The following is a 15,870-nucleotide window of genomic DNA, read 5'->3' on the forward strand; positions in this document are numbered from 1 at the left end:
GTGCGGCGCCACCCACGTGATGACCCCTCTAGCATTTGCAGAGTACGCAGCCCCCACCACCGTGCCCTTCCATTTCTTCCTAACCATCTCCTGCTTCTCGCTAGTAAGGTGTGTCTCCTGCAACAGGGCTATATCTATACGCATTCTCTTTAAGTACAGCATTACTTTATTCCGTTTCAGGTAGCTGTTGAGGCCCCGTACGTTCCAGGTCACAACTTTGAGGTTACCCGACGCCATCCGTTCTGGCCGTCCCCATCCCAACCCTACTCCCGATGCTCCCGTTGCTAATTAGTTTTCCGGCTCTTTCCCAAAAAGTTACAAACGGAGTCCCCTTATCTCATCCCCCCCATCCACCCCACAGCACACAACTCCCACCCTCCCCCCTTCCTACCAACCCCCAACAATTGCCCAGCTCCATCCCTGGATCTCAGGCCTACCCACTTCTGGACCTGTCCCATATTTGAGGACCCGGACCCTGTAGGGCGTCACCAATCTAACGGTGACCTAACTAAACAAACTTCTATTGGGGTCAGAGAGCGCTTCACGGGAGCCCTATCATCTATGTCAGGAGAGGCGCGCCCGACGGGACCCGCCGGCAAATACCTTGGCTTCCGTCCCACCAGCACAACAGCATCCTATATTCCAGTCCCAATGTCATAACTATGGCACTTAGGGTGCTCTCGTCACGTATTACTTATCCTCAGCCTCTTCCGTCTGGGCATCCGGTTCTTGAGGTTGGCCCTGCAAGTCTAGCCAGTCCATCGCCTCAGTAGGAGTCTCGAAGAACAAGGATTTGTTCTTGTAAAATACCTTCAGCCTGGCGGGGTAAAGCAACATGTAGCGGAGGCCTACTTCCCTGACCCTCCTCTTTACCGCTCCGAAGTTCATTCGATTCCGCTGCACCAGGAGCGTATAATCCGGTACGCCGTTATATTCCCCGACCCCCTTTCAATCGTTCCTCCTTTCCGAAAAAATTCAAGAATCCTCTCGCGGTCACGATAATTCAAGATCTTCGCGATCAGCGGCCGTGGGGGGGCCCCCGGGGCTGGCCTCCTGGTCAGGGCCCTATGCGCCCTTTCTACCGCAAACCCCTGGGTCAGCACCCCGCCAGTTATCTCCTGCAAAAGCATTGTTTCGACATATTCCGTGGGATTCGGGCCCTCAATTCCTTCTGGGACACCCACTATACGGATGTTGCTGCGTCTGGCGCGCCCTTCTGCTTGCTCTGCTCTATCCTCCAAGTTGCCGACTCGCTGAATCAGGGCATGCAGCTCCTTAGCATGTGAAGCGCACGCCTCCGCGTTCGGGATCAGCTCCTTTTCCAGTGCCCCCGTGCGCTCTGCGATCGTACGCACATCTTGTCGCAGCAGGTTCACCTCTTCCTGGACCGCTCCGATCTTGAGGTCCAGGCCCACTTGCAGCTCCTTCATGGCCAGGCCTAGCTTCGTTTCCCAGGCCACCTTCAAATCAGCGATTGCTGCCAGCACCTCCTGGATTGTGCCCGGTGGGTCCCCCGCGACTGCAGGGGCGCTCGGGGGAGACTTGGTGTAGGCCTCCATCGTGGGCTGCTTGGCCCGGGGTCGCCCCGCTTTGGCAGACATCTTGTCGCGACAATTAGGCACGGTCTCATCGTGCTGTCCCTCGTTGGAGTCTGTCTTGTCCACAGCCCCCACAGTGTCCGCTCCCGCTCCGCTCTTCGAACACGCTTCGGGCGGCAAGCGAAAAGTTCATTATTGGGGTCTCAATAGTTTCAGGCCCAAGACCACCGCTCGCGTCGTCTTCTTTGTGCTGGCCGCCATTTTGTCTGCGTCTTCAGTTCTGGACCCGCTGCACTGCGGCGAGGATAACTCGAGTCCGAAGCACTCCCCACGCACCAAACTTTCGGCGAATGTCGCCACAACCTTCATGCACGGATGTGTGGGTTTGCAGCGCCGGCTGGTCACTGCGTGCACCCCTTCTTCCCAGGATCGATGCCGGATCTGCAGAGCTCCGTGAAGACACAGCCTCCTACGTGGCCATCCAAGCCACGCCCCCTCCTCATACGAATTACAACTTGGGAGAGAACCCGGCAGCAATCTTAGAGCGGCACTTATTTCAAACCCGATCCAACGATCCAAACAACCTGTCCGCGTGCACGTGCTCAGCGTTCACACTGCAATGCTCCCACCAGCTTGGGGGTCTCCTTGCTTGGAGGGATTGGATTTACCGGATTACCTGAAGCCACACTTCACTTACCCGATACTCGCTTGGGGACCAGGACTCAGGAGAGCATCTCATGATTTGAGCCATCCTCCACAGCTACAACAGAAAACAAGGAAGGTTATCCTCTGCAGTCAAAAGGACTTCCCTGGCATATGGGACATTGCTAGATTCTCTTTGTAAGCCATTCGTATTCCACCGAAAACATGATTGGTTACCCTTCGCATTAAGATGGCTTACTCCAGATTTAGACATTGATAAAGGAGCTCAACGGAATCCACGGGGGTCTGAACCTTCTTCACATCCAATTTTCCTACGAGAGAGAAATGCAGATTGCCTTCAACTTGAAACTCTTCACTGTGCCTAAGAAGCAGGGGCAAGCAGGACCACGCTTTGAGCAGTGACAGAATTATCCAGAGTTTCATGGCCACCTATATCCTCACCTAAGGTAATCAGTCGGAATATGGGAAAGGGTGGCGTCTAGAGGGAGTGGGAACGTTAGTGGGCATGTGCTTGGAGTTGTGTTGTCTCACTCCCAGGCAGGCAAATGGTGAGCGAGCACGCCAGACACGCTAGCTCGAGCTACTCAATAGGAAGGGGGAATTCAGACCGACTAAAGCCAAACCAATCCCATCTGCTCGGAAACCTACAGAGGTGTCTCACAGGCCCTTGGGGATTTCTGGAAGAGGTGGTGGGGACTCCACGACATCCCTGCAAGGCTGCAAAGAATCGGGTGAGCGTCGCACCAATGCACTACCGTCTAGTCTTGCCATCTACTCTTCCTTGCCCTTATCCACGATGATGACTTGCCTGTCTGGCACCTAGACAGTCTGTCACAGGATTCTCCCTACCTGGACCGTACACAACTGTAAATTCGTATTCTTGCCAGGATCCCTTAGTGTTGTGGTGTGTAACCAGACCAGACCTGTGGTGGCCCGCTCCCGGGTCAGCAGAGCGGGCCACACAGATGTCGGAATCACCCAACTAGCACCATCTGGGGCTGCGGTCACGCAGCGCATGAGTCCAAGGGATCACCCTGGGAGCTCTGGATCACCGGAGCAGCACACACGAGCTGGGAGCCCCGAGCTCACCGCAGTCCCGGCTCTGTGGGCACCCAGGCCGGGATGCGCCTTCATTCACACTCACATGGCCCTAGCATACACAGGGGACGGTGTTGCCCTGCAGGGGCACCCTCCTCGTGCAGGGCCCCGTCCCTGGGCCTCCTGCATGCGGGGTGGCACCAGCATGGTGCCTGGAAAGAACGACACCGGAGTCAGCTGAGGATCGACTGACGAGCCGGAAGCGGCTCGTTCTTTTTATTAACTTGGTCACATGGTTGCCACCATGTGACCATACAGAGATCCTTGGGAGGTACCATGTTCCCCAGGAGGGGTGACATGCAACACTCCTCCGTTTTCATAACAAATCAAAATGCAAAATCACAGCACACTGCACACAATCATGCTAGTATCATAACTCCTACTTGTCTTCACACCCTTGGGGGCCCAGGTTGTCCACGGGGTGACGGTCTGGGTTGGCGAGTTACTGGTGACACATTAACATTCCACGTCCAGGCACACCCTTTATTAACCTGGGTGAGGGGCTCTTGTACCCCTGACACAACACCATCACTCATAGCTGGAACCCTGCCCTCCCAAACACAATAATGCAGTATCACACCACATTAGTACAGGTCCGCGGGCCAACAGTTCGACTTCCAGCGAGGACGCTTCAGGACAGTGCGGGGTTCACGGATGGGTAAGGTCAGCAGAACACATTTGTGGCTGGATGCCGGCAGCCAGATGAGAGTTCAGGGCTGGCAAACCCGCACCTGGGAGTACCAGGTGCCACATCGGCCTAGTCCGTAGCTGGTGGGCAAGCCTTGTGGCAGGATTGTGGTGGTGGTAGCCAGATGATTACAATGTTCAGGGGCTGGGAAAACCACACCTGGGAGCACCAGGGGCCACACCAGCCTTGTTCATGGATGGTTTAAGGCTCACCGTTGCAGGGTACTGCTGGCGGATGGCAAGCCACTCATTTCACTTCCCCTTCCACCCAGGGGCTGCTGACAGGGAGATATTGGTGACCGGTATTTGGGGCCACCTATCCTCTTCCGCTCCCTCAGTCAGGTGATTCTGTGACATGGGCGGGTGCACAAGCACTCCTTATGGCACCGCTGCCCTGCCGGACTCCTCCTGGCAAAATCAAGAAGCTCTGTGAGCAGTGACCAGATGGGCCTGTGGGTCATCCTCTTGCGCCCCCGACCTGGTGGCACACTAGGTTGATGGGCAGCGCTTGTCACATGACCTACTCCTTTGTTGCTGTGAGGGCCGCAGCGGACCATGGCCTTCTCTACCTGCGACCTGGAGCCCTCTGGGCCCATTGTCCCCAGTTAACCTAAAACCCAACACTGGCCATCTGTTCCCATTGGCCGTGCTTGATGGTGAGCGGTGCCCACCTCACTGGCCACTGGGTCCTGGATTTAGCGACCTCCTCGTGGACAGGCACAATGCTCAAAGGGTTTGTAATCTGCACCAGCCTATGAACTCCCTTGTTGATTTCACCTCTGCAGGCTCGGGTCTTGTTCGGCCACACCCCTTTCTTATCTGGGTCGCTGCGGGCCTCAATGTCCTTTGGGGCTGTTCACAAAGCCGGTCTCCTTTTGGGCACCCAGGCTGCTGAAGCTGCCCATTGCCAAGGCTACAGGCACGCTGGAGGACCCACAGGTCTGCTGTGTTGTCAATCATCTGCAGCTCCTCCATTTCACTGCTGCAGGCCCGGTCTCGACAGCCCCGTACACTTCTTTCTCTGTGGGGTTGCATGCTGCCCTGTCCACCATGCCGCAGGGTCAGCCAGGCTCCACCCACGCTGCCCCGTGTGGGAAAAGCTAACATGTCTCCCGGCCTGTGTCACAATGGGGCCATGCCCCGTTTCTTTGTACTCCTGCGGGTGCAGCCTGTCACACCCGTTGCAGGCCAAGGGAAAACTCCTGTTCTCCCCTTCAGGTAGCAATACTGCAATGTATCACCGCTGCGGCCCGATGGTTAAGGCCACGCCCCTTTTTCAGGTCGCGCACGGCCCATGGCCCGGAGTAACACTTTTTTTTTCTTTTCTGTTTTCTCACCGCCACAGCCCCGGGTAGCTATGGGTCCGCCTCCTCTGTGAACCCCACCGGGGTCCTCCGACGGCCATGCGTGGAGGACCAGCTGCAGTCCTGCACTCCTTCACCGATGCAGGCCTGTACCTCTCCGGACTACGCCCACTACCTTTGCCCAGCTGCCGCACCTCCACGCACCTGATGCTGCAGCTGCTGTTGCTTCTGCCATTTGGCCATCCGCTGCCTCGGGCACCAGGCGCAAGACTGAGCATTTGCTTCTGCAATTTGTAAAAGTGTTAATCGTCCATGTTTTGCCTGTAACTGGCGGTAGGTTCCACAGTGTTGATTTATCCTCCAGGCTAGAGGCAAGAGGCTACCCAGGACATGTTATCCATAGAGCACGCAAAAGGCCAAAAAACATGAGCAGAGAATCCTGTCTTACTCCCGACGCCACGCGAGAATTGCAAAGAGAAGATAACCTGTGTAACCATACTCTACAAACAGAATCCTTTCAACCAGCAGAATCTTTTTTTTTGCATTTAAACGCAGCAGGAACCTGAAAGACCTTTTGGCCAATACTTGCATTGAACCAAGTCCACCACCAAATCCGCAATCAACACTGTGGAACCTAGCGCCAGTTACAGGCCACCACAGATGCGGAGCCTGTTCTGTATGCTGCCTCACCAAGAACCTAAAAACCATTGACCTAAATGGCAAAACATGGACGGTTAACACTTTTACAAATTGCAGAAGCAAATGGTCAGTCTATGCAATCCAGTGCCCATGTAAGCTACTGTATGTAGGTAAAAGCAAACGAGAAATAAGACAGCGGATTTGCGAACATAGGTCTTGTATTAAAAATGCTATACCAGACAAACCCATGATGGCACATTTCCAACAAAAAAACAACAGTCACAATGACATTTTTTGGTTCGTTCTTCAAACAGCCAAAAATCCATTCAGAGGAGGAAACAGAGACTTAACTCTTCGTAAACTAGAACAGCAGTGGATTTTCCGTCTACATTCAGTAAAACAAGGCTTGAACGTTTCTATCGAGTGGAATCTTTTCTTCAAATAAACTGAACACTGTGGTCCTTATAACTACTGTTGTTCACAGACCAATTTACCCAGTAATCCCATGTTATTGAATCAAATTTACACCTCAATCACATAACAAAATTCTCCTTGCTGAAACATATGTTAACAATTTGAAAGTAAAAATTGAATAACGTTTTTACCAGCGACATAAAAATGTGGTCCACTGTGTTTTTTTCTGAGTCTTGCATATGTTTTCAAACTGTACAGAATAGTTTCTTTTTTGACAAGAGATCCCTGATTGTGAACGTAATAATTATTTATATATTTTTTCGCAATGAAAAAGTGTTCCTCACATGTATATGTAAACATCAAACACTTAGACACTGCATTCACCCCGTCAGATGTCATCGAACGAAGAACAATAAAGCTTCATTCAATTGCATCGACGCGTAAAACTCTCAATGGGCATGCGCATAGCTTTCCCACTACCAGGCAACAGACGGAGCTACAGCTCGCCATTTACTGAGTTGAAGAAAGCTGTTCCTCGATCAAATTCTGCGCTGCCTGGCAGTAAACCACCGCATCGCCAGCCCCATAGACGAGGTAAGATGTTCACTGAGAGCACTTCACATACTCCTACAAGCCCATTCTCCACTGATCTTCCGATCGCAATGGATTTCCGTGTCGCTACGCACACGCTATATCAATGCATGCGCCACATTAAGCACCTCCGATGCGGTGTGTATCATCAATTCTCGAACCAATTTTTGTTGTCTTTTTAGAGGCCATAAGGTCCCATAGTGTCATCTAACATCACTCAGACACAGATCTTTTTAACGCCATGTGTAAAGATAAAAGAAAAATACCCATGTCTCCAGCACATATGGTCAATTAACGTGACACTTCCTTATGTCTCACACTATATGGCAACAACCACATTAGTGATGCTACTTTGGATATTTTCGTCAGTCGACCCTCTAGGACACAGTCACCACCACTACTAACTATGATATTATCATATATGTCAGTTACAGCAGTGTACATCACTAAGAGATGTACTCATATTCTCCTTATTTTTAGGCGACCCCGCTTGACATTCACAATCTAATGACTAATTACATTGTGACGGGGGCGTGGCTGAGAGGCCATGAAGTAGGACGGGTTTCCTAGAGGGCTCCTGTCGATCCAACATGATCCTGAGTTGAAACTGCATGATCAATGAGCGTTCGTTCACAGATGAGAAAGGCCTGATGTGTGAAATGACGGAGCACACCCGGTAGAAAGCTGGAGTTCTAATATGGACATATAGACAGTAATGAGTCACTGCAAGCTTGTACCCAGTGGGAAGGAAAGTGAATCAAGATGGCCGGCGCTGGAGAACAAAGGGCTGCCTGATTACCGCAGCGAACAAGCAGGGTCGGAAGAACGCTGCGAGGGAGCATGCACATCTCAGAAACGCAAGAACATTGCAGGGCTCTGGAGACCCGAGCAAAGGTGACACTAGGACATGACAGAAGGAGACCCACATTGCCCAAGAGACTGCTGGAGAGCGGATCGGTTCTGGCGAGGCAGGAGACGGGCTGAAGTGGTGCCGAAGAGAGAAAGACTAAGGAGAGAGCCCACGTGTGTGAAGAAGGAAAGCACCAGCAGCGCTGGGAGAAGAGGCAGGAGTCTGCTGGAGCCGTGAACGAAGGCACAGGGGCACGGTCCATAAGTGGACAAAGGCAACAGGCAGAGGGCCCTGTGGAAAACAGCATAGCCTAGTCAGGCAAAGAAAGGCTCACCTCTAATACACAAGCGCTGGAGCCCTGAATGGGGAATATCTACATCAGCTGGCAGTGAAACTGACAAGGTATTCGCACGAGCGGACCCGAACTGTAGGGATACCTGCCAAAAACACAACACCGGACAGCAAACAAAAAATGACACTGGAAGTCATGCAGTGAGAGACGCTGTGTAGTAAGGCTGCAAATGGGCACTCCCAGACTCGACAACATAGTGCATTGGAGGAGGGCAGGAGGGAGAGACTACACACAAGCTAACACAGACTGCAGCGCAGTGCACAATGCATGCACTCAGACAAGAGCTTGATCCCCCACGAGGACTGGACGGGAAGGGTCTTTGGCGATGACTGGGGTGCGAGGAGCCGCAGGAAAAGAGACAGAGTCCACGGAAGCGTGGGGTGCACGGAGGGCACCCAGCTGTTGTTAGAAAGGATTTGGCAGGTGTCACTGCAAACACCAGTAGGAGGCCCGGGTGCATTGCAGCCACTGGAGGGGTGCTTGGGTATACGTAATTGGTGGCGGGCACCAAGCGGGGAGCCTTTGGTAGCGCCAAAGAACTGTTAATATGGAGTAGCAGCACCTTGGTTTCGCTGCAAACTTGGGCAGACTGCAAGTAGAGATTGAGATGCCCAGTACCTGAGCAGGGAAGCGCTCTCTGGGGCAGTTTTGTACGAACACACTACGGGCTGGAAGATAAAAGGCTCAAGAGCAGCGGGGGCAATGGAATATAAGCAGTGGATGTGAATCACTGCAACATCTACGGCGGAGAGGAATGGCCTCGGAGAGAACAGTATTGTTAGAGGCTGTTATGGGACATAAGCGCTGGGGACATTAAATGGCCACAGTCCATTGATGCGGGCAGGGCAGCGCCAGGACTAGTAACACTGGGCGCCTGACGCCAGAATCAGGTCCCTGGCCCAACGTCCAGCAGAGGGACATGTGGGAGTCCATCACAAGGAGCTGGAACCCCTGGACACTGCACTATAGGAGGCGGGCACACGAGCAGAATCACCCCGTGCACATAAGAGGTGCAGAGGGCATAACCCGTGGCACAACTTGAAACGAGGGCCCCGCTGGAGCTTGTGTTACATAAGATCGCTGCAGACTGACTAAGGCATGCCAAGGAGGAGGCTGGTTGAGCTTTTGAGGTACTGATGCCCCCATGCTTGTGTAAGGCTTTGGATATTGGGACTGGGTGTGCGCCCACCCCCTACTTGTGGAGCATAAGAGGTGGGCAGCCCCACAACATAGGGCTGCTGCGTCATGTCTAATAAGCCACTAAGACAAAAAGTGAAGCAACCTACGCTGGACGAATTCGCCAGGACACCGCGGGGCCCGGAAAGTGCCAGGAGCAAAGACAAGCCCCCCGCAGGTGGCATGGCCGCCGCGGGTACAAATCAGGAGGTCCTGGCTGTGATTGCAGACTTGAAAGCAGACTTGAAAGCGGCCTGGGAGGCCAAGCTCGAAATCGTTGTGTCTGAACTGAAAACAGCGTTGGACCTTAAGGTCGGTGAAGTGCAGGAGGAGATGAATCTACTCCGACAAGATGTAAGGTCCCTGTCGGAGCGCACAGAGAACCTTGAGAAGGAAGGGAGTTCTAACACAGCGGACTGCGCCTCACACAAGTCGGAACTGCATGCCCTGGTACAAAGAGTGGGCAACCTGGAGAATAGGGCGGAGGAAGCGGAAGGACGCGCCCGAAGGAACAACATCCGCATTGTGGGCTTGCCGGAGGGAAAGGAGGGCCACAACCCCACGGAGTTTGTCGAAAACATGTTGCTACAGGAGATACCTGGAGGAGTTCTGTCTCAAGGATTTGCTGTGGAATGAGCGCATAGGGCTCCAACGAGGAAGTCGCTGCCAGGCAATCCGCATAGGCCGGTTATCGCCAAGATCCTTAACTATTGGGACCGGGAAAGGATACTGGAACACTTCCGCAAAGGTGGAACAATCAAGCGAGGGGAGGCAAACATAACAGCTTACCCGGACTATACCCTGATGGTGCAGCGAAGCCGAATGAACTTCGGGGCTGTTAAGAGGAGACTGAGGGAAGCGGGCCATAAGTACATGCTACTTTACCTGGCGAAATTGAACGTTTTTCATAAGAACAGGACCTTGTTTTTTGACACTCCGGAGGATGCCATGGGGTGGCTTGATATGCAGGGATGCCCCCAGGAGGCCGACATTCAGACGAGAGAAGGAGGAGGAAGAGATAAGTAATGAGTAATGGGAGCACTGGAAGATGGTGCGGCGTAAGACTATGGGACTTGACTATAGTCAATGACGTGGCCTGTTAGTAGATGGGACCAAATTAGAATAGATAATGTATTGTGCACTGTGACTGTTGCTTTATTAAGGAGCCTCGTAGGGCTAGTCCTCACACCCCCATTTAGTATTAATAGTTAAGTGGCCATTAGGGCGACTTCACCCTACTGAGGTATGAGCGTACTAGGCAGGGCTAGATGTGGGGGTGACTGAGATCCAGGGATGGAGCTGGGCAACAGTTGGGGAGGGAGTTGTTGGGGAAGGGACGGGTGGGGTGAGGGGAGGGAGGTGGGGAGTTTGATGTGTATATAGTTTTGGGGAGTTTGAGTTTAAACACGAGCCTATATAGAATAGCCCTAGAATTGTATCTGTATTGCGCAGGCGGATGGGAGTGGCTGGGAGGGAGGGAGATGGGTACTGACAAGCTATGGGGGATCTTAGAATAGTGACGTGGAATCTCAGGGGACTTAACAGTTATTTAAAAAGGAATAAGGTCATGCTGTATTTGAAAAGACAAAAGATAGATATTGCATTGTTACAAGAGACGCATCTGACACGGGAAAAGTTGGAGTTGGTGAGGAGTAAATGGAAAGGTACTATAGTGGGGTCTTCATATTCAGCCTATGCTAGGGGAGTACTGGTCTGGGTGGCGCCACATGTCCCGTTCCAGCTAATACAGGAAATAGTGGAAACTGAGGGGCGTTTAGTCATAGTGAGAGGGTTGGTGGAGAATAAAGAGGTGTGCATTGTAAACACGTACGCCCCCAATCAAAACACAGCGGCGTACTTCCGGACTATGTGCACCAACCTAGGTTTGTGTGTGGGCAGCGCAGTGATCTGGGGAGGGGATTTTAATTGTGTGCTGAACCCCAAAGTAGACAGATCGGATAACAAGATGGTCAGGCCCGCCCCGGCAGCTAGGGCATTGCAGACGTTGCTAGATGACTTTGAATTGGTAGATGTGTGGAGAACAAAGCATCCTAATGAGAGGCAATATTCACATTACTCAGCCCCGCAGCAGTTGTATACTAGACTTGATTATGTTTTTGCCACGCCAGATGTAGTGATAGAGATCATTCACATAGAATATAAAGCGAGGGTCCTGTCGGATCACTCGCCCCTGGTTCTGGGGTGGTAATATTGCCGCCGTAGGGCGCGGATTCCGACATGGCGTCTCCGTGCGGAGGCGCTCAAAGATCCAGTTTTTAGAGAGGATATAAGAGATGAGATCATTAACTACTTTGAGGTGAATACAGGCAGTGTTGACTCAGCTGGGATACTGTGGGAGGCCTTTAAAGTGGTGATGCGGGGTGTGGCCATCGCTAAATCGAAAGGTCTGCAGGGGGGGGTCCTGGCTGGTTTACAAAGAGTGGAAGAGGAATTAGAAAGAGTACTAAAAAGTGGAAGCGTAGACACCGAGCTGGTGCTCAAACTACAGCAGCAGTGTGCGGAACACTGGGAAAGGCTCTGCAACCTTAATTACAAAAAGTACGTCGAGAGACAACATGCGGGTGGGGATAAAACGGGCCGTCTCTTGGCGTGGTTATACAAGAGTGAAACCCCTAGGCCCCCGATTAGGACAATAACCAGAGAAGATGGTGAGGTAGTGGACACCCAAGAGGGAGTCAATAGGGAATTTGCGGATTATTATAGGGAACTATATGAGGACAGAGGAGGAGGCAGCCGGGATGAGATACTGGAAAGCCTGCAGGATATAGGATTGCCCAAGATCAGTGCAGAAGAAAGAGAAGAACTAGATGCACCAATTACTTTAGAGGAGTTGGAGGAGGTTGTTAGGCAGCTGCCTACTAGTAAGACCCCGGGAGCAGATGGATTCCCTAGTGAATTTTATAAAGCATATAGGGCAGAAGTACTCCCCCCAATGTTGGAAATGCTGAATGAGGCGTTTGAAGTGGGATGGTTGCCAGAGTCGCTCAGAGAAGCGATCATAATACCGCTCCCAAAACCTAATAAACCTGGACATAGCTGTGGATCATACAGGCCGTTGTCGATGCTGAACCAGGACGGCAAGATATTGACGGCTGTCCTGGCGAATAGACTGCGGAAAGTAATTAGCAAGTTAATACATCCAGACCAAACGGGCTATGTCCCGGACAGGAACATAACTCACAACCACAGGTGACTCCATCGGGTGATCGAATGGGGCTGTGACAATGAAGGAGAAATGGCAATTGTGTCTTTAGACGCAGTAAAAGCTCTTTCGACTCGGTTAGATGGCCGTGGCTGCTGGCGACTTTGGGAGAGTATGGAATGGGGCCGGGGTACATCAGGTAGGCGCAGATGCTGTATAGTGCGCCGCTAGACAGGGTTCGAACAGGAACAGTGATATCTGAGAGATGGCAACTTAGCAGGGGCACTAGACAGAGGTGCCCCTAGTCCCCGATGTTGTACATTCTGGATCTGGAGCCCCTGGCACTATACCTAAGGCAGCAATACGACACGATAGGTATTGAGGTAGGAGGGGAACGGCACCTGATATCCCTATATGCGGATGATTTGTTATTATACTTGAGATAACCGGAGGAAAATCTTCAGTATATTCTGGAGGTGATGGAAAGGTATGTAAGGCTGTCCGGTATAGCGGTAAATCCCCACAAATCTAGCATTTTCCCGTTGGGCAGTTACAAGGGAACCTCTGTAGAAAGATTGCCGGTGTTACTGGTGCCATGGACTGTGGGCTCCTTCGAATACCTTGGAATAGATGTGTACCATACGGCGGAAGAGGAACATAGGCGTAAAACCGAGATGGCCATTGGAAAAATCCGCAAATGTATGAGGTTTTGGGAGAAGTTGCCCTTAGCGATGATGGGACGGGGAGCGATGCTTAAGATGGTGGTTCTGCCTAGGCTCCTACATTATTTTAGTAATATTCCACACATGATTCCCAAGGGGTTTTTTGTTCAACTGAATGGTATGTGTAGAGACTTCCTGTGGCATGGTACCCGGAATAGAGTAGCGCTATGGAAGTTGCAGAATTTTCACGAGAAAGGGGGTATTAAACTACTGAATTTTGAGGTCTATTATATAGCGAGCCAATTACAATATGTGGCCAAATGGCTCTCTGATGAAGCGACCCCTGAATTTAGATTGTTTGGACAGGACTGTACCCCGTTTTACCTGAAGGAAATTGTCTGGTTGCCTGAGTCAGAAATGAAGGAGCGCCCGGGGATGATGAGGCTGGGGTGGAAAATGTGGCGTCGTGTATGTATGATGATGGGGGACCCGCTCCCCTGTTCCCCGCAGGTACAGCTGGTTGCTTTGGCGGGAGGGGATAAGCAACTGAGGGTGATTATCAGAACCTACTGGGAGTCGGCTGGGCTGGTAACGTTGGGAGATATATGACAGGAGGGGACCATCAGGGATTTTGAAGGACTTGGGGAGGAGGCGGGATTACATGGGGGCCAGTATGTTACGTATCACAGGTTGGTGCGGAAGATTCGGATAACGTGGCCTGAGACAGTATTGGCGGAGGAACCAGACGCCATTATGGGGATGATATATGACACAGCTGAAGGGGGCATGAGATCTCTAGATTGTATGAGATGGTAATGACTAAGGTTGGAAAGGAATTGACACATTTGAGATTGGATTGGGCAGCAGAGGTGGGAGCCCAAATGGAGGATGGGATGTGGGAACGGGCCCTGGGATACCACAAGAAGGTATCTAGGAATGCCAGACTGCAGCAAATACAGCTGTACGTAACGCATAGAGCGTATATGACCCCGCTGAGGATATCTAAGTTCAGAAATGCTGGGAGACAGGCCTGCCCTAAGTGTGATGAGGAAAATGCTGATATGACACACATGTTTTGGTCATGCCCAGTAATCGAGGGTTTCTGGAGAGAAGTGGCACAAAAGCTAGCAGAGAAAGGGGTCACGCTAGCCATAGACACGGCCTGGGCCTGCCTGTTGGGAGGGTTCCCTAGGGCACGAAAACTGAAGCATGTTGGGAAACTAAAAGACTTGGCGTACGTGCTAGCAAAGCGAAGGATAGCTATGGGATGGAAAAAGTGTCATAAGCCACGGGCGGAGGTGTGGTGGAAGGAATTACAGAAATGGGCGGAGGCTGAAACGGTGGTATGGCAAGGGGCAAGTAGCATGTCTTGGGAGGAAGAAGTGGGTACCCTGATGGCATGGAAAACATTGATATCTGGACTATTTGGAACAATATTAGATCCAGAGGAATCTGATGAAAATGACGCCCTGCCGCGTGTAGTAGATAGTGAGAGTGAAGGTCAAACAGGCTCGAAAAGGGGGGTGGGATCAGGGGGGCAGTGAGCAAAGACCAATTGATGTTAATGTAATAGTTGTGGATTGCACTGCGTGTTTGGTTTGTATTGTTGGTTGTGTTGAAAAATTAATAAAATTATTTAAAAACTAATTCATTGTAACAGCTTCAATTTAGCCCTGCTTTGCCTGGTCCAACAGCAAAGTGCCAGGTATGTGTTTCCTATATTAATCACCTGACTGCTGTAAGATGCATACATATCAGACAACAAGGTAACTTTTGTTACTCTCTTCCTAGATCCACTATCCAATAGGATCCAACTAACCTCGCCAGAACCACAAGCGGCTGACGTTCATTCATTTAAGTTCATAAGACGACAGTATCAAGGTAGGTCTCTGACCTGCAGCCTCTTTTTAATATACTTCATTCCTCTTGGTCACTCACCCCTGACACACATCATGTCATCTATTTTTATAGGTATTTTACACTACCTGTTCTCCTACCAACCTCGTCCTGATGACAGTTCGGTCCCTTCAGCCACCTTGCTACAACAGAGCAACTCCTGAGCGTCAATAGTATTCCGAACCAGAAACACTGATCACCTAATGTGTCGACAACAATGGCGTACTACTATCAATAAGTAGTACATGAATTTGCACAAATACCTATGCTAGTAACCTTCACTATAATGTATAGCTAAAACATATTTTTTCTCCAGCCCTCTGGGCTCATGTGTCTTTTTAAGGCATCATGTTATATTATAGGCCTGCACCTTTTTCATGTTTGTCAGTATACAAATTAAAGTAAAAGTTATTTGAACTCAGTTTCTCTTGTTTTGTGACCTTCTGGCTAGTAGTTGTGAAACCTAGCTTGCTGCACCTCGCACCTACCCCAAATACGCCTTTGAACAGGGGTCGCTTCTGACTCTTTGTCTTTCCTATATGGCCTCGCTTTGCGCAAGGAGCCTACAACTTCATAACATCCCACTAGCTGGCCTCCCATAGAACTTGAGGCTGCAGCCTTTGCTGAGAACCACGTGGGTCTTCAATTAGTAGAGGGAGCAGTGGCCAGGGCGCCCTTGTTGAACTCCTCCCCAATGTGTAGAAATGAAAGAAAACACCTGTATGATGATGATGTTAAGGTGATGCATTCAGGCTTCATTGGGAAGACAACCCGCGCCACGCCTCAGGTAATACTCCACTCGTCATTTGCATCTTCTGGAATTTTCTAGAGGAATGT

The 15,870-nt window shown here is 51.2% G+C and overlaps 1 long non-coding RNA gene across 1 annotated transcript; it reads left to right on the plus strand.

Annotated features, from left to right (window-relative positions):
- The first annotated feature begins 6,806 nt into the window (after positions 1-6,806).
- Positions 6,807-15,450, plus strand: LOC138468517 (uncharacterized). Its single transcript, XR_011268296.1, has 3 exons — positions 6,807-6,937; positions 14,929-15,018; positions 15,109-15,450. It is a non-coding gene; the product is annotated as an uncharacterized lncRNA (long non-coding RNA).
- The last annotated feature ends 420 nt before the right edge of the window (positions 15,451-15,870 follow it).

Source organism: Ambystoma mexicanum, chromosome 4q (genome assembly GCF_040938575.1).
Source record: "Ambystoma mexicanum isolate Mex_15411 chromosome 4q, UKY_AmexF1_1, whole genome shotgun sequence".
In the NCBI taxonomy this organism is placed as follows: domain Eukaryota; kingdom Metazoa; phylum Chordata; class Amphibia; order Caudata; family Ambystomatidae; genus Ambystoma; species Ambystoma mexicanum.